Genomic DNA, 727 nt, shown 5'->3' on the forward strand with positions numbered 1-727 from the left:
CAGTAGTTGTGGCGCATGGGCTTAGTTGCTCCGCGGCATGTGGGATCTTCCCGGACCAGGGCACGAATCCGTGTCCCCTGCATCAGCAGGCGGACTCTCAACCACTGCGCCACCAGGGAAGCCCGGCAGGCGGATTCTTAACCACTGCGCCACCAGGGAAGCCCCATAAGTTTATTTTCTATGTCTGTGTGTCTGTTTTGTAAATAAGTTCATTTATGGGAATTCCGTGATGGTCCAGTGGTTAGGACTCTGCGCTTTCACTGTCGAGGGCCTGGGTTCCATCCCTGGTCAGGGAACCAAGATTCCAGAAGCCCCTTGGCATGGCCAAAAAAAAAAAGTTCATTTGTGTCATATTTTAGATTCCACATAGAAGTGATATCATATGGTATGTGTCTTTCTGTTTCTGACTTCCTTCACTTAGTATGATAATCTCTAGGTCCATCCATGTTGCTGCAAAAGGCATTTCGTTCTTTTTTATGCTTGAGTAGTATTGCATTGGGTATACATATACCACATCTTCTTTATCCATTCACCTGTCAGTGGACATTTACATTGCTTCCATGTCTTGGATATTGTAAATTGTGTTGCGGTGAACATTGGGGTGCATGTATCTTTTTCTTTTCTTTTTTTTTTTTTTTTGTGGTATGCGGGCCTCCCTCTGTCGTGGCCTCTCCCGTTGCGGAGCACAGGCTCCGGACGCGCAGGCTCAGCGGCCATGGCTCACGGG

The sequence above is a fragment of the Physeter macrocephalus genome, unplaced genomic scaffold, assembly GCF_002837175.3.
Source record: "Physeter macrocephalus isolate SW-GA unplaced genomic scaffold, ASM283717v5 random_231, whole genome shotgun sequence".
Lineage (NCBI taxonomy): Eukaryota > Metazoa > Chordata > Mammalia > Artiodactyla > Physeteridae > Physeter > Physeter macrocephalus.